Raw genomic sequence first — 24,951 nt, 5'->3', positions numbered from 1 at the left:
AACATGTCACAGATGGAGACCCCCGGGAAGGAGGAACGAACAGATATAGTGTGCATTCTTTTAGCACAAAATAAAACTAATAATAGCTTATTGAGTGCTTACTTTAACAGGTCTTATGTTAAGTACATGTCTCCTTTAATGCTCACAACAGCGCCCATGTGTAATTAAGGAAATTTAAAAGAAGTGATCCAAGATCACATTGCTAGGAAATGGTGAAGCCAGGATTTGAAACCGGTCTGGATGGCTCCATAAACCATGTTCTCTGCTACATGTATCCCCATAGGTGGAGTCTGGGCCACACAGCAGGAGAGAGAATGGGGCACAAGTCGAGTTTTACAAAGTCAGCAAAAGCTCTGAATTCAAGCTCAGATTCACACCCTTATCCCGGCAAGATTCAGTCAGTGAGTGAAACACGTGAGGATCAGCTGTGTTCCTCTCACCCCGTAAGGAATTCTAGGGGAATGCGGCCTCACCACTTAAAGCCAGTTCCCCTGAAATTTAACCCCTTCGTGAGGGCTTTGCTACCTGTCCAACTATTCTTTTTGTCACCACCTTAGCACTCCAAGGATTTAAAAATTGACATCTAGGGTAAAGCATCTGATTTATTGCTTTTCTAATAAGTATATATTAAATATACACCATTTAAAGAATGATGGAATTGAGAGTGTCTTTGGGTTGTAGAAAGTGGGAGGAGAGTTTAAAAGAGCAATCTTGAGCCAGAAGTCAGAAGAATTTTATTTTTATCAATCTAAACTCTTTTCACACTATGGAAAATGCAAAAGGCAAGGAGTGGACCTCCACGGAGAAGTCAGGGGAAGCATACATGACTCAAATTTGAGTGGTATCTGTAGACACTAGAGAGGAAGAGCGGGCTTCGAGTGAGCCAAGCACATCCACTTTATCAAGAACCTCAGCAAAGGGAACTGAAGGACAAAGGTCTGTGAAGGATGACAACGCATCCTGTCCACAGGAGAACGCTCAATGCAACAACAGCCTAAAACCTTGGAAGAAGGTAACCATTCCTCCATTACCTTCCAAAGTACCACCTGTCAACCTGCTTCACGGAGACATTGTGGGGGCCTGGTGCCATCATTTAAAGCTGAGCACTAGAGGCTAGAAACTAGAAGCATATAAGTGACTCTGTGAATATGCTTACCCAAATCAAAAGAACATTCCTGTCACAGCCAAGGAGAAAAAGTTACAGGCACGGTCATAGAGAAAATCAAAGGTGGACAAGGGAGAAATGTCTCTGGAAAGGTCTAAGAAAAAGATGTCATCTGAGGGGACTGACCTCCAGAAGTGGCTCCTTCCCCTGAGGGACAGGGTGCCTGCACTGGAAGAGTCTACCGTCTACCACTCTCCTTGCAAGAGTTAATACTGAGACAACGACTTCCACCTGGAGGCTGTGTTGGCCCCCTGGACCAGAACTGCAGCCAGGGTCTGGAAGACGGAGGCAGTGGAATGGCCACAAGAGATTAATGATGTCGGGTGCTGCATCGTCCCCAGGAGAAGTCTCCCTGTGGACATTTGGTTGGGTTCCCCTGCAGTTTCATGCTGATCAAGCCTGGGTTCCTGAAAAACAAGGGAAAGTGAGTGCGTGCTTCTTGCTCCCTGCCTGCCATTTGCCAATGTGCTGTGCTCCAGATGTGTTCAGAGGAACAACGTGTTGATGAAGAGCCTCCAATGAGATTAAAATACAAGGGGAAGGAGCATCTCTCTGGTTGTAAGTCGTAGAGGCAAGGTTACTACAGTCAAGCTCCCTGACAGCTGAACTCCCGCCCTACCCACACCCTCCATCCTTCCTACCTACAAGGCTCACAGTAGACTGGTGGGTGGCAGGTGTTACCCGTAGACCCCTAAAGGAGGCTGCTTTGCGCTGGAATACATGGTTTGGGATACAGAGACTCTTTTGTTTAAAAATGGAAAAACATTTCACAAGTTACCATTCATTCCAGCTAACAAGATGAAAAAGTCATTCACGCTGCCAAGCGTCTGCCCTTCTGAAATAGAAATGCCCTCCACAGCTTCTAAGTGGGAACATCTTCAGTGGAGCATCGTGAAGAAGTTGAATGAAGAAACAGCAATGGTTTGCTTCCATGCTGGAGTTCCCTCTTCGGAATGCTGCCTGCCTTAGAGCTGCTCCCTTCTAATTTAAGTGTCTGACTTCGAACTGTTGAGTATTTTAAGCCACAGAGAAAGCTGTTGTTCTCTCTCCCTCCCTCCCCAAAACACGATTCTTAAAATACAAAACGACATTTTCCAAGTTTTCTTAGTAACCTGAGACTGTTTGTTTATGGTTTAACTCTGGGATAAAAATACAGGGCACTTTGCCAGTGTTATTATTTGTCTCGTATATTTCTGCTGCTCAAAAATGTTTAAGGCGGGCCGGCCTGGTGACACAGTGGTTAAATTTGCACATTCCGCTTGGGGGGCCCACGTTCACTGGTTCGGATCCCAGGTGTGGACCTACATGCTGCTTGTCAAGCCATGCTGTGGCAGGTGTCCCACATATAAAATAGAGGAAGATGGGCACAGATGGCTCAGGGCCAATCTTCTTTAGCAAAAAGAGGAGGATTGGCAGCAGACGTTAGCTCAGGGCTGATCTTCCTCAATGAAAAGAGGAGGATTGGTGGCAGAGGTTAGCTCAGGGCTGATCTTCCTCAAAAAAAAAAAAGTTTGAGGTTGCTTCCCAATCGTAAATACATAATGAGTTGAATTTAAAATGTGTATGTAAAATAACTAATCAACTATATATTTAGGGGACCATATTCATCACATGCAAATTATTTTTAATGTTCTGAACTCAGAGTAGGATTAAGCCAAAGAGTATGATTTTCTTTTGGATGATTCATTTTTAATGTTTTGTGTACTTCCTACATCTATAGTCCTGGGAGTCTTGGAAGATGTTTGATGTTTTTCACTTGTTTTCACAGCGGTCTCCAACATTGCTTCATTGTGAGTACAGGATCTTTCCCCTCTCCAATGAAGGTACAAAAAGCTCTGCACTGGAAGGTGTAGCAGAGTTGGAAAGTTCAGGCCACGGTAGAGAGTGGTTCGGGCAAGAATCCTCAAACATTTAAGATAAAGAGGAAAGTTTATTGAGGAGCAGGATATTTCCGTGCTCTCACAGTGTCTCTCTCCTGATTGCTCATTGGCACTCGGAATTCTTCAGTGTAATAAATGCACACCTTTTATTCATTTAAAAAAAAAGGTGGAATCATTTCGTGTCCTGGCTTATGAGCAGGTTGCCCAAAATGATGAGTTTCTGAGGGTGGAGGTTGTGTTGCCTTGTCATTGCTGAATCACCCTCTCTTATCACTGTGCAAACAGCAAGGCTGCAGTGAGTTTTTGTGGAATGAAAAGTGTCCTGCATACTGCTTAATGCCACTTCACGTTCTCTCGGCCCCATCTGTCTCTTGTTCCAGCTGCTGCAGAGACCAGCATGACAGCAGGCTCTGAGCAACTTCACACGGGCACTCTATCCTTCCTGCCTCTTGCCTTGGTGCTTCCCTGTCAACACAGAGGTCTAGGCGTCTCGAAACCCCACAACGCCTGTGCAACACCGAAGTACCTGGGAGTTAACACCCCATGGGACCAATGGGAGACAGGAATTGATGAATAAACTCTTCTTCCTTTCTTCTCTCTAATAGACTATTCAGATACAGAATTTATCTGGCTTTTTGGAGGATACTTGTGATGGTCCCATGGGATCAAATAATTAGAAGCAACCAACTCAGGAACATATCGACCTGGTGGCTCTCCCTGCCTCACTTTCTTTGTCTCTTCACCCTGCTACCTGGGGTCATAATCTCTCATAAAGAAATAGCACATAAACCCTTTATCTTAGGCCCTTATTTTTGGAGAGCCCAGACTAAGACAAAGTAAAAACATCCAGATGAATTGTTATACACTGAGCCATCTTAATTGCTAAATTCAAATCAAAAGAAATGGTGGATGCCATCTCTCAGAATCACATAACCCACCACCCTGAATACCAATGGTAGCTATTTATATCAGCCGCAGGAGCATGGCCCAGAGCAGCGAGGCCCCATTTCGACTCCTGCAATAGTCTTCTTTCTCCACAAGAAGCACAGCCTCTCCAGGATTCTTAAGGACAGGAGGATACGATACTGCTGTGTCAGGGTTCATCTCAGGATGCTGAAAACAAATGTTGACAGTAAATGGTGGCACAAGGGTGCCCACAGCTAATGTCTGAAATTTTACAAATCTCTAGAAGTTTATCAGTTCTACTAAAAAGCAGCAACCTGAGGAGCCAGCCTGGTGGCGTAGTGGTGCCAGTTTGCACACTCCACTATGGCAGCCTGGGGTTCGCAGGTTGGGATCCAGGGCATGGACCTAGCACTGCTCATCAAGCCACGCTGTGGCAGCATCCCAGGCAAAATAGAAGAAGACTGGTACAGAGGTTGGCTCAGTGACAATCTTCCTCAAGCAAAAAGAAGAAGATTGGCAACAGATCTTAGCTCAGAGCCAATCTTCCTCACCAAAAAAAAAAAAAAAAAGCAAACCTGAAGAGGAGCTGACAGAGCAAACATCTAGCTATAAGAAAATGCTATTTTTTTATAGCATTTATTGAATATTTACTCTGTGCCAGGCCAGGGTTCATCACTAGATCTTCACAAAAGCCCTGTGATAACATTTTTAACTCATCGATATCTGAAGGATTTAGAAGTTTTTAACTTATCCATGTTCTCACTGCTAGGAAGTGGAAGATGCCAGCCAGCTTCCAGGCTGCTTTTACAGGAGAGAAGAATAAATCTCTCTGTGTAGCCCATGTTGGGGTGGTGGTTTCTGTTTTATGTAGCTGAAATTAATGATAGCTAGTACACTTACCTAATTACCCGGGAATTCTGAGACTACTGTAGGTTCAAGCCCCAATCCTGAAACTGGGGAAATAGACCCTAGCAGACACCCTAAGCAGCTGTAATCATGAGATACTCATCCCAATGTGCCTCAGAGAAGGGAAAATCAATAATCATCTGATGCAAGAAAGGTGTGTCACAGAAAAGTCCCACGAGACAGTTCCTCAGTGTTCCAAGGTCTTTTACAGGTGTAATGACTCACTTTTTCCCTCACCGCAAAATGGACACACGGGAAGTGATAAATAGGAATGTACTTACAGAGATTTGCAATAGGACTGCAGGAAAAAGTTATCACAGTTCATTCATTTATTCATTTAACAGGCACTTATTAAGCCCTGAGAAGCAGCAGAGATGAAAAGGTGAGCCCTGCCCTGTAGGAGTTCCCAGGTCTGCCAAAAGGGGTGCGTAAGGAGTCGGCCTACATGCTGCAGTGTGGGAGTGGGGCCCCTGTGCAGCCCAGGGGAGCATGAACAAAGGCGCCGGATCCAGTGTGGAGGGAGGAAGGAGGGCTTCCTGGAGGAAGTGATACCCAAGTGAGTCCTAAAAGTGGAGAAGTGTCCCTAGGCAAATAAGTCTGGGTAGGGAGTAACAGGAGGGGCAGGGAGAGAGCTCAGGGTGTGCCTGGAGAACTCGGAGCAGCGCTGCGTGGTGGGAAACACGGGGAGGAGGTGAGGCCGCTGCGGCGTGTGGGAGCCACATCAGAAAGGCTGGGCACCCAGGTGTCTAGATCACCTGGAAAGCTATGAGAGCATGGAAGGCTTTTAAAAGGGAAGTACCGTGAGAATCATTGGCGTTTAGACAGATCTCTAAGATGCTGCTCCCCATGTGGGCTCTCTGACCCTCCCTGCTCTAACTCTGAAACAAGGAACTGGTGCAATTTTTTTTAAATAACATAACTTGTCTGAATCTAGACCGATAGGAATGTGCAAGTAACCCCTGTCCTCATCTGGGAAACTAACTTGGCTCTCAGAGTGTTCATGCCAGATTCTCTACTCCTGGGACGTGCCTGGTGCACACACCTGAACTGGGAAAAGAGATGCTCGCGATTCGTTTTGGGAACCGATTCAAGCAAAAGCCAGGAGCAAGGCCTAGAGCTGAGAGAAGGTTAAGGCTCAGGACTCGGGATGAGGGCTCCGTGATAATATGTCGTCAGCTGGATGGCTGCAGGGACTGAGGACCCAACAGGTGCCCACACTCATCCCGTGAGATGGTACCTCTACGGGAATTTTCTTCATATTTGAACATTACCTGCAGATTCCAGGGAGTTTCCACAGGATGGGACCTGGGTTGGACCCCCAGTGGCTCCTGGTGTAATGAGGAAGGACCCCTACACCTCTCTTCACCACCTCCGCACACTTTGGCCAAACGTGATGGATCCCTTGTCGGCAATTCCTCGTCTCCTTTTACAGAGTTTGGAGCAGGAGCCCTGATGCCAGGCAGGGACTCAGTCTGCCATGTTCACAGCTGTATCCTCAGCATCTAGTACAGTCCTGAGCACGTGGTAGGTACTCAAGAAATATTTGTGAAATAAATGAACAAATATCAGTCACTTGTGCCTTTGCATGTATAATAATAGTGAACATATATCATGTTTACCATGTGTTCTAAGCATTTTACAAATGTCTTATCCTCGAAATACTATAAGGGAAATATTATTATTATCCCCTTTTTACAGATGAGAAAAATTAGGCACAGAAAGGCTAAGTGACTTGCCTAAGGTCACACAGCTATCAGTATAGACCCTAGAGCCACAAAAAGAAATTAGTATTTGTTAAATGAATACTAACATTTCTGGTTCCTTTGGGACCCCACAACTTTTTCAATTTGAAGTACTTGTAGGTTTTGGTTGTTGATTAGGTAGCATTATTAACAGATAAAGATAAATTTGTTTATCTTCTAGATATGAATTGCAATTCAAACACTGGAAGAAGAGAATGAGTCTCAAGGGGAGAAAACCTTAAAATCTTCCACCACAGTCCCATTACAGTACCCTTAAAATAAAACCAAAACACCCAGCCTTGGCCTGTCTGATCAGCCCTAAATCTTATTGCCCTTGGTCACTAAGGTCTCTGTCACATTGGCCAGCTTTCTGCTCTTCAAACAAGTCAAGCGTGTGCCCTCCTGCTAGGCTCTGTACGGGAAATACTCTCCCCCGAGGTTTTCTCCTGGCTGGATAGCTTCTCACTGTTGAGGTCTCGGCTTAAACGTCACTCCTTGTTGAGGCCTTCCTCAAACACCCAGTCTAAAGAACCCCCGCTCCGTCCCACTCCCACCCTATCTGACTGATCATTTTCTCTCTATCCCCTTCACCTGTTTTATTTTCTTCGTAGTACTTATCACCAGCAGAAATACTCATTCATGTTTACTTGCTTGTTTCCTTATTTCATCTTCTCACTTGAGACTATAAAACCCATGAGAGAGATCGGAGATGTGGGCAGCATATAGAAGGAGTGTAATTCATATTTATTAAATGACAACTCGACAAATTGCAAATCTTTGCCAAGCACTGGCCAACACCACGTGAAGTGAGGAAAGGACCCTCAATCTCCAGGCACCTGATCCATGCAGGATAAGATATCCGGGCCCCAGAGCTTCTGCATCAAAGGCTCTCTGCTAACACCCAGTTGCCCCTAAAGACTCCCAAAGGCCCCCTCGCAAATCTGAGCGAGCAAACTGGGAGCTTTGCACATGAGGCAGACGACTGTGAAATCAAACCGAGAGACGCTTTGGCAGCACTGAGGATGCGGGAAATCTGTGAGGCTGCTCCCAAGCTTCCTGGGGAAGAAAGAGTTGGTACCAGGCCTAGTTGTCAACAGGGAGGGTGGTTGCTGTTCCAGTTCTATAGTCTGGGATGTAGCATAAGATTTCACGTGGAAAAAAAACCGTTCCTTGGGTTTAAAAAACCTAGTTTTGGAAACTGTTCCTTTAGAGAATTTCTCCTCCTTGTGCACAGAGTGAAAGTGCTAGAGGAGAAGAAAGTCTTTACTGAAGTCTTTCTCAATATTCAGAATAGAAATGGTAAATGTTGTCCTTTCCAGGTAGAAACTTGAAACTTCAAGGCTGGGCACCCTGCCCGCAGGCCCAGGGAGCTGAACGTGTTTGCCCCTCCATGCCGCCTTCTCTCCTCACAAGGCGGTAGTAGTGCTCATGGCCCACTCCACGCAAAACACGTTCGAAACCTAGGGCACTCAAACATGCGGCTGACGTGGGTCATTTTTTCCAACAGGAAGAGAAACCAGGAAAATAATCTCCCTAAAAATAACTCAATCAATGGGCACCCTACGCCCAAACCCCACCAGGTGCCCACACCTCCTCCGTGTAAGGGAACGGCATCCTTGCTGGCAGCTGATGATGCCCGCCAGCACGCCAGAAGGCTTTGGTATAGGTCTTCTCACAGCCATCGGAATGATTTGGAATGTTTAGCTGAAAACAAACTCCTTCCTCTCATTCCAGCGTCATGCCTTTAAACTCTCAAGGTGCCACTTCCCCTCCTGCTGGGTGGAGAGTGGCAGGGGGTTTTGCAGCAAAGCATAGGCCCAGCAGCACAGCGCAGCCGCCCCCACACCTCTGCGTTGTGACTGCCACCTCACTGCTGCTAGGCAAGGGATAATTGGCGGTGTTGGAACGCGGCCAAGATTCGGCAGCATACAGAGCAGGCATCTAAACACATGGCACTGGGCCAGCATTTGAGCTCTGACCGTGGGGTAGGTGCCAAGGTCACCACACAGCTCAGTGTGACCTCAGAGGTCAGGATGCCCTGAGTGCGCCCTGGCTCCTGCTTGTTCATCTTCCATGCCACACTTGCTACATGCTATCAGCTTCCTAGGGCCACAACAGGAAGGTGTTAGGTGACATCTGAGTCCTGCAAGGTATGCAGGTGGTGACTGCACACCACCCACAAGTTGGCTGCTGACAATCGCAAGTATATTTAGGGAAGGAGATGAGCACAGCCCTTGGGTACTGAGAGTACTGGCGCAGGGCTCTTTGCATTGTGCCAGGGAGCCCATTAGCAACGGAGAACTTGTTCCATGCCAGCTGGAAACTCAATCCCTTTTAACTTTAGTCAGGGAGAGAACAGCATTTGATACGTAAAGAGCCACACCCTTGTGGGCAGTCAAACGATTGATTAATTGAATCCAGCAACCTACGTGTCTGCGTCTCTTTTTGGAGGTCACCCCACCACCTCACCCTCCGTCGCTAAACTGCCGTCATGGGAGCCCAGCTACAGCCCTAGTCCTGAGGCTGTGGCCACTGGGGACAAGTAGGGAAGGTCTTAGGTGGAGTACCTACCACTCTCAGAAGCAGGGGCAGGCATCCTGTTTCACCAGGGGAGCCAAGAGACCATTCTGGCCTAGGTCTCAGTTCACAAAGGGCCTCAAGTGTAGAATTTTGAAATGATCTGCAAAAGAAAATATATATACAGTCACCAAGATACCTGACAAGAGTGAAAGAAAATGACATTCAAGATAAAACTTTAAATTAGCATCATTCTACCAAATGATGCTGCTTGGAGAGCATTAAAATAACAACAATAATAATAATTACTGACACTTGTATAGTGCGTACTGTTCTAAGAGTCTAGGTACTCTTCTGAGACGTGCATTTAATCCTCACATACCCTACGAGGAGGTCCTACTATGCCCATTTTATAGATTAGAAACTGAGGTACAGAAAGATCAAAAAAACGTGCCCAAGATCACACAGCTCCTAAGATCAAACAGCTGATAAGTGCTGGGCCGGGATTTGAACTCAGGCTGTGTGGGCTCCAGAGTCCCTCTGCTTAACTACTTGACTATGAAGTAATCAATTTAAAAATAAATCCTTGATAATAGCACAATCACATCTCCATTTTACGGGTTAAAATCATTCACCTCTTAGCATGGAAACACTTGGCATTTCAGTGTTTTTTAATATTCCCGGAGTCTCTAAAAATGGAAGAACCCCAGGCTCTCCAAAAGGCCTTGGGTCAGGCCAGCAACAGCCTGTCTTCTTCATGAGGATTGCTCCTACTCTAGAGAAAATTCATCCAAGTTCTGGATGAGGCTGTTGGAAGCCCCATGAGTGAGCCTTTCTCTATGCTGCCGAGTCACCGTTTATTTGGTCACGTCAGTTTCTCAACTCCAAGCTCTCAAATTCAGGATCAAAGAGCTTCTCTGTACCTAATAACTGGCAATGCCAAGGCCCCAAAGGGCTCTGACTCCGTCCCAGCCCCTCCAATCCAGTGGCAGCATTTGGGGGGCAGTGCCAGCTACCGAGCCAAGGTGCTGGGAGACGTTGCCCAATGTGAGCTCTAACTGACCTACAAAATGAAAAGTGGCTTTTCAAAGCTGGCAGTTGAATTGGGAAATCTATCAGAAATAGAGGCCTGAGTAGGCTAGAGGGGAACACTGTACAATTACTATTTGGTATATGGACAGCAGGATGGATTCACTCAAAACCCATCTACCAGCCCTCCCTGGGAAGGCACCGTGCTAGGCACTGTGGGAATGGAGATGAATGAGACACAAGAATGCAGAACAGGGGCAATGAGCACACAAACAAATCACTGTATTACAGTGTGGCTGGTAAAGTGGACCATGGCATGTATGAGTGCTATGAGAGCCCAGAGAGGGGGCTTTTCATTCTGCAGAGGGCATTCGTGGAAGGCTCCATTACAGGAGCTGCCATTCACAGGCAGCCTCTAAGGATGAGCAGGTGTTGACTTAGCCAAGAAGAGATTGCTGAGTGAAGGCCAAAGAGAGGCAGCAGGGACACAAGAGCAAAGGCAAGGGCCCCAAATGCCATCCAATCTATCATCATCTCTCCACCTTTGAGCAAACTTCCTGTTAGTTAGTCAATTTAATGAATACTTACTGAGCACCTATTATGTGACTCGTAATGCTCCAAAATTTGGGAGTACTACCTGAAATTCTTAATAATGTTCCAGAAAAGAAAAAGAACTGGGTGTTTCTCAACGAACTGTTTCTAACACATGTTTATTTTCAGAATCTAAAGTCAGCAGAGGCCATAGGACAAATGCAAAATTACAGACACACACCCCTCCTACACACACTTCCTTGAGGATGGGGACTGTGGAGGGTATTTAGAGCATTTCCATCTTCGGGCTTGATTCCCTTCTTGGATTATATCTGTCAGGTTGGCATCCTTTTCAGGGACTTTTAGCAACAGATCACACTCCCAGCAGGGCCTTGGGACTTGAATGTTCCCCAACAGGGTAGCTATGATCAAAGACAGATGACTTCATGTACAAGCACAGCGAGGCTATCATGCCATCTTTAGGGATGTGGAGTACCAATCTGACTCTTTGTTCTCTGTCCCTTCATTGCCCTTAAATACTCCAGAAAAAAATCTGCTTCCAGGAGGAAGCCAACCATGCCCTACCCCCTACTAAAGTTTCCAGGCCTGGTGTGGGCTGGAGCTGCCAGAAAGAACTTTAAATGAAATTTAGAGTTTTAACTAACACCTATGACCAGACACTTTTATTACTGGACTGACATCATGTTTGTGACAACAAGTAATTGGAAAACCTTTAATTATCTACAGATGGCTAGAAAAGTCAGGAGACCTGCCCTAAACAAACCCAGGGCGCTAAAGGGAACTAGCTCCACAGAACAGGTTCAAGCAGGTGATGAGGAAAAGAATTTAGTGGGTTTCTCCTTGCACTCTCCAAAGTTCTGCTCGTACAATGTAATGCTTACCTAGTTTCCCCAGGGATGCACAATATTCTGCTAGCCCAGCAGGTTGAAAGATGTCATTGGCACTGTGGCTGGCTGGGTTCAAATCCCATTTCTACACTTACAGGTTTGTATAAAATTAGGCAGAGCATTTATCCTCTGTGCACCTCGATTCATTCATTGGTAAGATGGGGATAATCGTAGGACCTACCTCGAGGAGCTGTGATGCAGACTCAATGGCTGCAAAGAGCTTAGAACAGGGTCTGGCACATAGTAAGTGTTCGATCATCATCATCTTAATCGCTGGAGACCTTGAAGTTAATCAAAGTTTTGCTCAGTGACCTCTAAAGAGAAAGAGGTTAGTAAGCATTTGGAATCTTGCTCCAACCAGGACAAAGCTGATCCCACTAAGTGTGAGTCCCGTACTGGGCCGCAACACCCTCCATCCTCTTCTCCAGATTTCTGCCTCCAGGACCCGGTTCAATGCCTGTTCACAGTCAATGCCAAGGAAGGCTTGTTAACCAAATGAATGAAAGAGTGAATGAATGAATGCCTACCTGCTTATGCTCTGGCCACCTTGATCTGGTTACTCAGGCCAGGTGAGTGGTAAGAATCTCCCACCTTTCCTTCCCCTCAAGGGAGGAGCCTCCTGAATCTACTAGGACTCCTCAGAAACTCTTCCCAACATGAATCCCTCACTCCAGCCTCTGATGGCTGAAAGGAGATGGTCCTAAGCAATGAATCTCAAACTGTAGCACACATCAGAATCACCTGAAGTGCTTTTTAAAATATAGTTGCTGTGTTGAAAACTGGCCCACCCCAGAATTTCTGGTTTAGTAGGTCTGGACCAAGAATTTGCATTTCTAAAACTTTCCAGGTGATGCTGATGCTACTGGTCCAGGGACCACACCTGAAGAGACATTGTTCTTAACCATGGATTTGATTTCATCACCCACTGCCTAAAAATCTCCGAGAGTTCCCTGAAAAAAGTCCACAAACTAAAGCTACTAAATAAAGTCCACACCCCGTAGGCTTGGGCTCTTCCAACTTAGCCCCAGTCCAACCTCCTGACCTTATTTCCTGCCACTCCTCTTCATTCTCTAGCCACATGGAGGTGCTCTCTATTTCATGAACACTCCTGTCGCTCTGCCTTTGCACTGCTCCCTCTGCCTGGAATGCCTTTCTCCCCTTTGCTAACTAAGTTCCCTGAAGACCTGATCCAAATGTCAGCCTCTGTGTCACATTCTCCGAGTTCCTCTGGACATACTACGTGGCCACAGCACACTGTACATGGCCCGACTGTCGCTCTTGTGCATTGTCTTTCAGGAATCTGTTATATTACTGGACTGTCATTGCCCCTCCAGCCATGACCAAGTTTTATTCCTATTTGATGCTCAGAGTCCAGCACAACATTTGCCAAAAGGAGCAGTTTAGTACACATATGATGAATAATTGAATTCCAGACTGCCATTGTCCCAGTTAATATCTGTAGCCTGCTCCACAGATGTTTACTGTATTAATCAGCTATTGCTGTAATAATGCTCCATAACAAACACACACCCATACACACACAATCTCCAACAACAACTATTTTTCTCACTCAGCTAGGGCAGCTCTGCTTCAGGCAGCAATTTGCCTGGGCTGGGCTGCAGGCTGCAGGTTGGGTTCAGAGTTGCTCTACACAGTTCCTCATTCTAGGACCAAACTATGCAGGACATGTTCTTCTCATGGTGGGTCACAGGAGCACAAGAGGTCAAGCTAAATTATGCAAGTACGTTTATAGACTCTGCATCCAGATATTTCCATTACCTTGCTTAAGAAAATGACTGCCACTGGTTATAGTAATTTTTGTTTTTAATTTGATTTGTGTATATATTGCACCATGTTTAAGATGTGGCTAATTATTTTGAAATCTACCTTGAACTTCAGTCATGCCTGCAGTTGTTCAAGTACTTAAAAAGTCATCTACAAGTGATATGACATCAGCAACACGATGGAGTGAGCTGTTCCCTTTGTCTCTCCCCCTCTGAATTACAACTAAACAGACATTCACCGACCAATGGAGGATACCTACACAGCACAACAGGACCCCATAGAGACCCACGCAGCTATACATCTAAAGGTTGATGGACTAGATCCCTGGGAAAGAATGGAGATAGGTGAGCCTACCACTCCCTCTCCCCAACAACAGTGAGCCAGGTCGCAGAGCCTCACACAGCAGCAGGCGCAACTCTAAGAGGAGTCGGGGCAGTCCAACCTGAGCACAAATGCTATCCTGGCCTACAGGAGTGCTCTCTATGCCACGGTGGCCCTTCCAGTGGGAGCCCTCCTCACTAAGTGGCTGGATGGATTAAAAAACAAGACCCAACAGTGTGCTGCCTCCAGGAAACACATCTCAGCTCTAACAACAACCATAGGCTCAGAATGAAGGGATGGAAGATAATACTTTAAGCAAATGGCAAACAAAAGGAAACAGGTGTTGCCATACTTCAAGATAAAAAAGGCAATGAGAGACAAAGAGAGGCAGTACATAATTATAAAAGGAAAATTCCACCAAGAGGACATAACAGTTATGAATATATATGTACCTAATACAGGAGTACCGAAGTATATAGAGCAACCATTAACAGATCTAAAGGGATAAATTAACAGTGACACAATAATAGTAGGGGACCTCAACACTCCACTTTCATCAATGGATAGATCATCCAGACAGAAAGTCAACAAGGAAATAGTGGATTTAAATGAAACACTAGATCAGATAGACAATAGATATATATAGAACATTCCACCCAAAAATAGCAGAATACACATTATTCTCAAGAGCACATGGAACATTCTCAAAGATAGACCATATCTGGGGAAACAAGGTAACCCTTAATAAATTTAAGAAGATTGAAAACATATCAAGCTTCTTTTCTGACCATAATGCTATGAAACTAGAAATCAACTACAAGAAAAAGGCTGAGAAAATGACAAATATTTGGAGACTAAGCAATATGCTACTGAACATCCATTGGATCAATGAAGAAACCAAAAGGAGAAATCAAAAAATACCTGGAGACAAATGAAAATGAAAATACAACATACCAACTCTTATGGGATGCAGGAAAAGCATTTCTAAGAGGGAAATTCATAGGAATACTGGCCCACCTCAACAAACAACAAAAATCTCAAATAAGTGATCTTAAACTACACCTGACAGAACTAGAAAAAAAAGAACAAACAAAGCCCAAAGTCAGTAGAAGGAAGGAAAAAATAAAAATTAGAGCAGCAGAATTAAATGAAATAGAGACTTAAAAAACAGTGGAAAGGATCAATGAAACTAAGAGTCGGTTCTTCAAGAAGATAAATAAAATAGAAAAACCCTTAGCCAGACTCACTAAGAAAAAAAGAGAGAAGCCTCAAATAAACAAAATTAGGAATGAAAGAGGAGAAATTAAAACAGATACCACAGAAATACAAAGGATTATAAGAGAATACTATGAAAAACTATATGCTAATAAAGTGAATAACCTAGAAAAAATGGATAAATTCTTAGACTCATACAACCTTCCAAAACTGAGTCAAGATGAAATAGAGAATCTGAATAGACTAATCACAAGTAAAGCGATTGAAGCAGTAATCAAAAACCTACAAAAAACAAAAGTCCAGGACCAGATGACTTCTTGGGAGAATTCTACCAAACATTCAAACAATATTTAATACCTATCCTTCTCAAGCTATTCCAAAAAGATGAAGAAGACAGAATGCTTCCTCACTCATTCTTTGAGGCCAACACCACCTTGATACAAAAACCAGACAAGGACAACACAAAGAAGGAAAATTACAGGCCAATGTTGGTGATGAACATAGATGCAGAAATCCTCAACAAAATATTGGCAAGCCCAATACAGCAATACATTAAAGGGATCATACACTATGATCAAGTGGGATTTATACCAGGGATGCATGGATGGTTCAACATCTGCAAACCAATCAATGTGATACACTACATTAACAAAATGAGGAATAAAAATCACATGATCATCTCAATAGATGCAGAGAAAGTATTTGACAAGATCCAACATCCATTTAGGATGAAGACTCTCAATAAAATGGGCATAGAAGGAAAGTACCTCAACATAATAGAAGCCGTATATAACAAACCCACCACCAACATCATACTTAACAGTGAAAAACTGAATGCCATCTCTTGAGAAGAAGAACAAGAGAAAGGTGCCCACTTTTGCCACTCCTATTCAAAATATTACTGGAGATTTTGGCCAGAGTAACTAGGCTAGAAAAATAAATAAAAGGTACCCATATTGGAAAGGAAGAAGTGAAACTCTTCCTGTTTGCAGATGACATGATTCTATATATAGAAAAACCTAAGGAATCCACCAGAAAACTACTAGAAATAATCAACAACTACAGCAAAGTTGCAGAATACAAAACCCACTTACAAAAATCAGTTGCACTTCTATACACTAATAACAAACTAGCAGAAAGAGAAGTCAAGAATACTAACCCATTTACAATTACAGCAAAAATAATAAAATATCTAAGAATAAATTTAAATGAGGAGGTGAAAGACCTCTATACACTGAAAACTATAAGACATTATTGGAAGAAATCAAAGAAGACATAAAGAAATGGAAAGATATTTTATGCTCATGGATTGGAAGAATAAACATAGTTAAAATGTCCATGTTACTGCAAGAAATCTAAAGATTCAATGCAATCCCAATAATATTCTTCATGGAAATAAAACAAAGAATCCTAAAACTTATGTGGAACAACAAAACACCATGCGATCCTGATAGCAATAGCAATAGCGATCCTGAGAAAAAAGAACAAAACTGGAGATATCATAATCCCTGACTTGAAAATATACTACAAAGCTATAGTAATCAAAACAGCATGGTACTGGTACAAAAATAGACAATCAATGGAACAGAATTGAAATCCCAGAAATAAAACCACACATCTATGGACAGCTAATCTTTGACAAAAGAATCAAAGGCATGCAATGGAGAAATGAAAATCTCTTCAATGAATGGTATGGGGAAAACTGGATAGCCACATGCAAAAGAATGAAAGTAGACCATTATCTTACACCATATGCAAAAATTAGCTCAAAATAGATTAAAGACTTAAATGTAAGACCTAAAAACATAAAACTCCTAGAAGAAAATATACGCAGTACATTCTTTGACGTCAGTCTTAGCAGCATCTTTTCAAATGTCATGTCTACTCAGGCAAGGAAAACAAAAGAAAAAGTAAACAAATGGGTCTACATCAGACTAAAAGTCTTCTACAAGGCAAAGGAAACCATGCACAAAATCAGAAGACAACCCATCAACTGGGACAAAATATTTGCAAATCATATATCTGACAAGGGGTTAATCTCCAAAATATATAAAGAACTCATACAACTAACAACAGCAAAAAAAACAACCTGATCAAAAAATGGGCAGAGGATATGAACAGACGTTTTTCGAGAGAAGATATACAGGTGGCCTAGAAGCACATGAAAAGATGTTCAACATCACTAACTTTTAGGGAAATGCAAATCAAAACTACAACAAGATATCACCTTACACCCATCAGAATGGCTATAATTAACAAGACAAGAAATAACAAATGTTGGAGAGGATGTGAAGAAAAGGGAGCCCTTATGCACTGCTGGTGGGAATGCAAACTGGTGCAGCCACTAGGGAAAACAGCATGGAGATTTCTCAAAAAATTTAAAAAAATAGAAATACCATATGATGCAGCCATCCCACTGCTGGGTATTTATCCAAAGAACTTGAAATCAATAATTCAAAGAGATTTATGCATCCCTATGTTCATTTCAGCATTATTCACTATAGCCAAGATGTGGAAGCAACCCACGTGTCCATCAACTGATGAACGGATGAAGAAAGTGTAGTGTGTGTATGTATATATATACAATGGAATACTACTTAGCCATAAAAAAGACAAAATTATCCCACTTGCAATAACATGGATGGGCCTTGATGGTATGATGTTAAGCGAAATATGCCAGACAAAGACAAACACCGTGCGATTTCACTCATATGTGGAAGATAAAGATACACATGGATAAAGAGAACAGATTAGTGGTTACCGGGGGAGGGGCAAAAGGGGTAAAGAGGCACATATGTATAGTGACAGATAAAAATTAGGCTATTGGTGGTGAGCACGATGCAATCTATACAGAAACTGATAAATAATAATGTACACCTGAAATTATACAATGTTATAAACCATTATGACCTCAATAAAATAATTGGAAAAAGAAGATTTTCAAGATAAAATATGAAATACTTTAGTATAAAATTTTGTTGGGAAGGTAAATTGGAGTTCACAGAGAAAAAAGGACAATACAAATTTTCACTCTATTAAAGAAGAATTGGTTCATATAAATAAATAAATAATCAGATGTTATAAACATTAAAAAGTCGTCTAAAATAAAAGATTATGCAAAATAATGTGCCGTGTTGTGGTTTGAGGGCGATTCTAGGTAGTCTGATGGTCTACAGACTATGGTGGAATCAGGTGGGCTGGAAGGATGGCAGAGAGAACTAAGAAATCAAAGCCCTCGGACAAACGCACGTCCTTCTCCCCAGAGCCAGGTAAGAAAACTCTATTACAGTTCTATATACTATAGTTCTTGTGCCCTCGGAAAATAAGAATATGCTTTATTACAGAGCACTGGAGATTTACTCTGAAACAGGGGACCCTATGACTCACACTCCGCTGGTAAGACAGGACAGACCTACCGACTTCCCAGGGTATTAACCGGAGGTGGTGAACTTATTCTTGCCTCACCGCTTCGTCCTTGAACTTTTGTCTACCGCAGGCCTGGGCTGGAAACTCCAAAAGGGCTAGACTTACCCCTTGCATTTTTTACATTACCATTTGCAAAGTCATTATATTCATTATTAGAAACTCCCACTGTTAGAGAAATACCATTCTAGCCTGTTGTGTTGAAAATACAATTTCCATTCTTTTACAAAATGTTACAGGCCACGAAATTTCTCTTTATCAGTCCAATCCTTCTATTCATAATGGTACTTTCCCTGAGCTGGGCCTCATTCACTATGATTTCACTTAGTACTTAATCCAAAGGCTCACAAGCAGCTCTGCCTAAACCAGTGGAAAGGGACCCTCAAGACAGTTGCCAGAGATGGGAGAAAGGCAGCAAGCCCCCACGCCCACCTCTACACACCCACTCATGTTTCATTGCTAAGAATTACATCACACTATAAGGTGGGTCTTCTCCAGGAAGGACAATGACCTCTAAGAGATGCTGTGTTCCTTCTCTGTGAGCTTGTCAGAGACAGATGACAGCACGTAGCACACCTCCAGTCAGTGAACCCCTCTGCTCCCCACAGCTCAGCCTCCCACCTGCTTTTGGAAACCAGCCAAGAAATCGTCCTGTGTCCATACAGATTGCCAACGAACAGAAAGCAGTCAAAATAGACAACATGTGATGAAGTGCAAAGATGCCAGGAGTTAGGAGAAGGGTGTTGTGGTCCTACCACTGACTGTCTGGTGACCCTGGGCGGGCCCCTTCACCTGCTGCACCCCAATCCCTGTTCTGATCTCTTCCTCTAAGTAAGCTTTCCCCATTCTTCTCTATTTCAGCTCATTGTTTGACTCTTTCATAATTTAACATAATTTGTGATTATTTTTTGTTTTTCTTGGTGTCAGTCTGTGCTCTCCACTAGAACGTTAAGCTCCCTTTGGCCCTCTGAGCCCCTACTGTACACCCAGCACCTAGCACATTGTCAGCACTCAATAAATATTCATTAATGAATGAATGAATAAATGATATCAAATAATCTAGTTTTAATATTCTATGACTTTTCATCTAGTCAAAGCAACAACAAAAATAAATAATTATATGAAAGAAGGATTAGCTCCCTTCTGTAGTTACCAGGAAAGAAATGGGGAGAGGAATGATTAAGTGAAAATCTGCCACTCATCAGCCGTTCATTCTCCAATATCTTGTTTAGCATCATAGAGGACAATTTATTGTTTTATATATTTATGTTTTTAAAATATCTTGGGTAATTGTTGTGAGAACAGAAATCGGAAAGTCTTATCTTTCTGGCACTTTCTTGTCTTTCTAGCATCTCTCATCTGATCTGATAATCATTTTAATTAACATTTAGGTATATAATCTAGTTTACTAACCAAATCTAGACTAGTTTTTCCACTTCCATTATGCATTTTTTCATCAGCGTTTTTCCATTATTTCTTCCCAGTCTAAATATCAACTCCAGAGAACTTAAGATCAAATTGAAACCTAAAAATGTAAAAATAATTAAAATAGCCTTACAGACTGGAGTAGTTTAATATTTCTTGTGTTAACAGAAACCATCTGGGCAAAACCATTATAACTGACTGCCATTAGTCACTGTTTTTCAACATAATATTTAATTAAGATGGTGCTGATGGGTGGTCAATGGTCCTGGTCTCCATCCTCACACCACTCCACAGCCATTCAATTTGCATCAAATTGAGCCATCCCAAGTCACAAATAACTGCAGCTTATCTTTTTTCCCCCTTGACGCTCTTATCTCTTCTTTTATTTGGTGACTTTGGCCAGAGTTTTTATCTGCTCTTTGCTTATTTGCTTGCCAAATAGCTGAGATGATGTACCTGGTACTTGCTGCTGACACAGCAGTGGAGAGTCCAGTTTCCTTGGTATCACCTCCTCCAGAAAGATACAGATTCGATCCTCTGTGCTGGCCAGCTGAGAACTTCTGGCCAGAGCAAATACATCCATGCAATATGTGCTGTTTGTGGTGAAAGTCAAGCCAAATTGTAATGTTTTTGTTTGGAGCTTTGCCCTATGTGGTCAAACTGCCATCTTTCCAGGCTTCTTTCCCATCTTCCTTCACTCTAATCAGATCGAACTTTGCCTTTTTCCTCATGCAAGCTTTGTGCTTTCCTGAATCCTTGCCTCCTGAATCCTCACCCCTTAAGGCTCAACTCATCTGTTGCCTCCTCCATGAAACTGTCCTGGATCACCCCAACTGGAAGTAATCTGAATTCCTGTGGGACTCTTACTTTTCTTATAGGACTTTTCTCTGTCTGCCTTGTCTTATAGTTACTTAGAAAATCTCTTGTCTCCTATATCTACAATAAATTATTTGCATGCAGGGACCATCTCTTCATCATCTTTATATCTCACAGAGTACTCAGTATTATTGCTTGTTTGAATGAATAAATGTGTCTCATTTGTGACATGAGAAACCTGCTATACATTTGGAGCTCAATACATGTGATTAATAATAGATAACATCCTATCATCTCTTTTGAACTCTAATGTCAGGAAGGAGAGTTTTTTAATTTGGTTTACATTCAGATGCCTAGGGCTTAATCTATACACATCACAGGTCTATGGCAGAAATATTAATTTCACACCGAGCTAAGTGATAAACTAAGGCTATAAATAGACAGCATCAGCACCTCCTACTGGGAGAGATGTGGGCATGCAGGTGTTGATAGAGAAGTCTACTCCAAAAGGTAAGGGCATAACTCTCTCTTTGTCCTTTTTGGGTGACTCTGTTCAGGTACCACCCATAAGTTGGGGACACAGTGCATGAGCATCTACAGGGAAGCATCCAGATGAGATAGGTCCTGGTTAAGCCTAGAAGAGCATTACCCAAGATAATCCGTGAATGCATAGCCAGACCTAAGAGCCGGAAACATAGTTGAGACAGTATTCTGCATTGGGAAAGGAAAGATGGGAACATTCAGAGAACTAAGGGTCTGAAACAAAGATATAACGGTGAAATGAGCAGTGAAGTCAGTGAGCTTGGGAGATAAGCTAACAGAGCTAACGTAAGCTAACAGAGAAAGGACTAAGGTAAGGATTGGTTGGGTAATTTTGGAAAACTAAGTGCTCAGAGAAGAAAGTGAGATACAACCAAAGACATCAGTCACCAGGAAGTTCACTACAGTCAATGAAACTTTTGTTTCCACATTCCATTTAGCACTTCAGGAAGCCAAATTATTGTATCATTTACTCATTCACAAGTGTCTAAGTAAAAAACATTATTGAGAGATGTATAGAATATTTGATTTTAAAAAGATATACACTATCCCTGGTTATTATAAAGACGTCAAGTCTTCCCTCACTTGCAATAAAAATCCAATTGGAAATATTTTTTTATTTTGGCCAAATAAATTTAAAGTTGATATAAAAGAACAAACAGGCAAAATTAGCTTCAAAACTTTCAGAATAAAAATATTTAGAGAGGGTCTTGTTCTACTGGCCATAAAAATATATTATAAAGCTGAAATAATCAGATCAATGTGGTCCTAGCACAGGAATTATCACTGATCCATTAAACAGAGTCAATAACCCTGAAATATACGCTGATATCTAAAAAAATTTAATATATAATAAAGTATCACAAACAACTGGGAAATAAATGAATTATTAAATACATGACAGTCAAAAAAGTTAACTATTTGGGAAAAAGCTTTGAGCCTCACTTCATGCATAGCTAAATTCTATGTGGATTACAAAGATAAATGTAGAGATCAAAGTAAGAAAATATAGGCACATTTTATCATATTGCTGGATGAGGCAAGACTTTCTAAACATAAAAAAATGGGGAAAACATAAAATAACATATGGATAGATTTGTTTATATTGAATTTTTTAATTTCTATACTTCAAAATAATATTAATAAAATTAAACTATAAACTGGAAAAATACAGCAACAAGAATATTCTTAATACATAAAGAACTATAAATTGGTAAGAAAAAATACTAACAATGCAAATATTGAAAGACATAAACAATGCACAAAAAGTAGGTATTTTACTGAGTAATAAACATGAGAAATATTTAACCTCATTAATAATGAAATACAAATCAAAATAATAATGAAATGTTTTTCAACAGTCATGTTTTTAAAATAACGTTCTATGCTGGCAAAATATTTCATAAGAGAAATGATCTCATACACTCCTGACAAGAATATAGAACCTTCCTGTTCAGAAATCCAGCGATAAATAGCAAGAGGCTTCAAAAAGGTCACGTCCAGGCTGAGAACAGATACCTCTGACTTGCAGATGCCCCAGGTGTAGCATCTGGAGCTGGTCCAGCAGTAGAGTGGGGAACTGTGGGATGCCCTGATAGCAGCAGCCCACGACCCCACAATCCCTTACCTAGCCTCAATAGTTGGGAGTGGCCCCGACGCTGTAACCATAGGACCCTCTGGAGCACCTTGAGGGACAATATGTACACCGGACACTCAGCCTAGGCCTGCTCGAATGCATGCTTCTCTGAGCTTCTAAGAAGGTGGTTATGTCCAAAAAGGTAATTCATTCTAATAAAGAGAAAAAAATGTGAAGACTGGGGGAGTAGGGTGCAAGTGGTGCTCTGACTAGGATGTGTAGCACGTTGGTGAAGAGCATAGGCTGCCTTTGTTCAAATTCCCGCGCCGCCACTCACTAGCTGTGTGACTGCTGGTAAATTACTTAACCACTTCTGTTCCTCAGTTTTCTCACCTGTAAAATGGAGGAAGATCGTGCCTACCTTAGAGTGTTAAATATGACAAGCCCTGTGGCAGCACAGGTAGGAAATGCTTGATAAATGTTCACTTTATTATTACCATTGTTCCCCTTCTGGTTCTGGAGGTTGGGCAGACCATTCCTTATCAGGCAGTGAAATATGTGGGTGCCATGAGGAGGCCACTCAAGGACACTGCTAGGGCTGCCACAAACCCTAGTTTTCAAGGTCATTTCCTTCTCCCCCTCAAGTTCCTCAAAGACGCAACTTTTGGAGGCCCAGGGCCATGAAGTTTTCCTAGCACTTCAGGATTCTGGTGAGCAACCTGGGACCCAGGCCTTGGCTGAGGGCTTGTTATGGAGTGAACATTTGTGTCCCACCCAAATTCCTATGTTGAAATCTTAACCCCCAGTGTGATGGTATTAGGAGGTGGGGCCTTTGAAAGATATTTAGGTCATGAGGGTAGAACCCTCATGATGGGATTAGTGCCCTTATAAGAAGAAACAGGAGAGTTTGCTCCCCCTCTGCTCTCCACCATGTGAGGATACAAGAAGACAGCCACGTGCAAACCAAGAAGAGGGCCCTCACCAGACACTGGATCTGCCAGCAGCTTGATCTTGTACCTCCCAACCTCCAGAACTGTGAGGAATAAATGTTGTTTAAGCCACCCAATCCCTGGTGCCTTGTTATAGCAGCCCAAACTGACTAAGACAGGGCTGCTCAGAGCTGTAGTCGGGGCAGCGTTGGTGTGAGAACTAAGGAGTAAATGCAGACAGTGGCCAACCTCCTTTCCCACCAGAAACCCTGGGGTCCATGCCAGCTCATCCCAGAGAGGCTCTGCCAGGCATTCATGGAACTGAGCAAGGGGCTGCCTTGCTCCAGGCCAAGTCACAGGCCATGGGCCAGGCCCAGCTACCTTGAGGCAAGTGGATCACACAGAGGCCGCGCCCAAGTCTGTGCCCCCTCCTACGCTCTTTGCCAGGGCAGGCTTTTGCAGGAGCATGTTGGCCAGGAGCCTAGCGTAGCTTTCACATGTTGGGCTTCCAGTGAGAATCAACAATTACCAACCTCTTGGCTCCGTTGATGAGGACACTAAGATCTCTGCTCTCAGCCTCCCCAGGACAATGGTGGCCCAAAGGCCCGCAACAACTTCCAGCTCTCGCAGGGATCCAGAAAAATTGCACTGATGACTATATGGGAGGGGAATGCTATGTTTTGGCTGTGGTGATGCTGCAGGAAGGGCAGAGCTTGACCCAGAACAGGGGTCAGTTCCTCTACAAGCCCCCCACTACCTTACCAAGTAAGCATGATCTATCCTCAAGGCAACTCCTTCTTCAGGCAAAGAGGAAGGACTGACCTGGGTTCTGCTCATTCCCCTCTCTTCCGTACCCCAGTGCCCCTGGAACCACGGATCCTTGGTGTAATGTCCAGCCCCATCCCCCTGTTCCTCAAGGCTAGAGGGAAGGCAACACCCCAAAACCTGGGCTTGAGGCTGGAACCAGTAGGTCCGCCCAAGAAAGAAATTTGCAAATGGCCAGGCCTGAGAAATTAGATGACTCAGAAAGGAATCCAAGGAGACAGGCCATCAACTTAGAGATTTACCTGTGCTCACAAGAAGAAAACAGAAGGTCCATAACCACAGACAGGGCGAAAGAAAGCAGAAACCTGTGAAGGAATGAGAGTCGGCCATGGAGCAGACAGAGGCAGGCTGGCCCAAGAGGGGAGTGCGGATGGCTCAAGGCAAACCTTGCAGAAGCCCAACATCTCTCTGTGTGAGATTCTGGAATGCTTCCATTGGCTCAGGCCAGGGTCCTAAAGAGGCAGCTTCTCTGGACAAGAAGGACATCTAGACATCAGCCACTCTTGGGAAAA

At 43.1% G+C, this 24,951-nt stretch overlaps 1 long non-coding RNA gene across 3 annotated transcripts in view; it reads right to left on the bottom strand.

The window, feature by feature from the left end:
- Nucleotides 1–711: 711 nt before the first annotated feature.
- The window catches only part of LOC139081927 (uncharacterized), a 49,163-nt gene continuing 24,923 nt past the window's right edge, over nt 712–24,951 (bottom strand). For all 3 annotated transcript variants that reach the window (XR_011537431.1, XR_011537430.1, XR_011537432.1), the window contains exons 2-5: nt 11,766–11,898; nt 9,171–9,279; nt 6,129–6,388; nt 712–1,572 (exon numbers count right to left, since the gene is read on the bottom strand). This is a non-coding gene — a long non-coding RNA (uncharacterized lncRNA). The remainder of the gene's footprint in view (nt 1,573–6,128; nt 6,389–9,170; nt 9,280–11,765; nt 11,899–24,951) is intronic.

This window comes from Equus przewalskii, chromosome 1 (genome assembly GCF_037783145.1).
Source record: "Equus przewalskii isolate Varuska chromosome 1, EquPr2, whole genome shotgun sequence".
Taxonomy (NCBI): Eukaryota; Metazoa; Chordata; class Mammalia; order Perissodactyla; family Equidae; genus Equus; species Equus przewalskii.
Note: the sequence above shows the minus strand (reverse complement) of the source record. Positions and strands in the feature narration are given on the sequence as shown.